A 948-nucleotide genomic window follows, 5' to 3' on the forward strand; every position below is an offset into this window, starting at 1 on the left:
TCGATTTGGTGATTATGGTTGAATTCTCGATTCAAACGACCCGACAATACAAGATTGATAACTGCTATGGTATAATATAAAATAAAATGACAATTACACTGAATTTGTTTATGGACATAAAATATTAAGAAAGAAATATAAAAATATAAAATTGTATTTAGTATATGAGATATAAATAAAAGTAATGTTTAAAAATATTAAATTAATATATTTTATGTTTATTCTCATATGAAAGACATAAAGATATTAATAAAAAAATTATTTATTTTTTATTTTTTTATTATTCGTGTTAATTTTTATAATTTTATTTTATATTATTATATTTTTAAAAAAATTTTTGAATGAAAAAAAATAAATTAATTAAATTTTTATAATATATTTTAGTTTATCACTGAACAAAATCTAAGAACACTGATTTTTGCATCTTTGTCTGCATTTGTTTACAAGCTGGAATATACTAAGACAGAAACACATAAACATAAAATCGTGTTTGACAGATAAGACATGAACATAAACATTGTGTTTAGAGACATTGAATTAGAATATTTTGTGTCTATTTTAATAAAAAAGATACAAAAATACTAACAAGAGACTCAATTTATTTTTTATTTTTTTATCATTTTTGTTAATTTTTTATTATTATATTTTTCTCTCCTAATTTTTTTAATAAAAAAATGAGAATAAATTATAAATTTTTTATAATTTATTTTAATTTATCAATAAACAAAATACAAAAATACTAATTTTTGTATCTATGTCCTTTATATTTTTTTCTTAGTCCTTTCTCAGAACTAAACACAGTTTTAGATCCTTAAAAATTTTGATCTTGGATTAATTCATCCTTAAAAAAAAAAAGATGCTAATTAGGCCTATACAATAACAAATAGTATACATATATAACCTAGGAATAGATTCAAAAATTTTGATACAGAAGAGCCAAATTTTAGA

The sequence above is a fragment of the Arachis duranensis genome, chromosome 6 (genome assembly GCF_000817695.3).
Source record: "Arachis duranensis cultivar V14167 chromosome 6, aradu.V14167.gnm2.J7QH, whole genome shotgun sequence".
Taxonomy (NCBI): Eukaryota; Viridiplantae; Streptophyta; class Magnoliopsida; order Fabales; family Fabaceae; genus Arachis; species Arachis duranensis.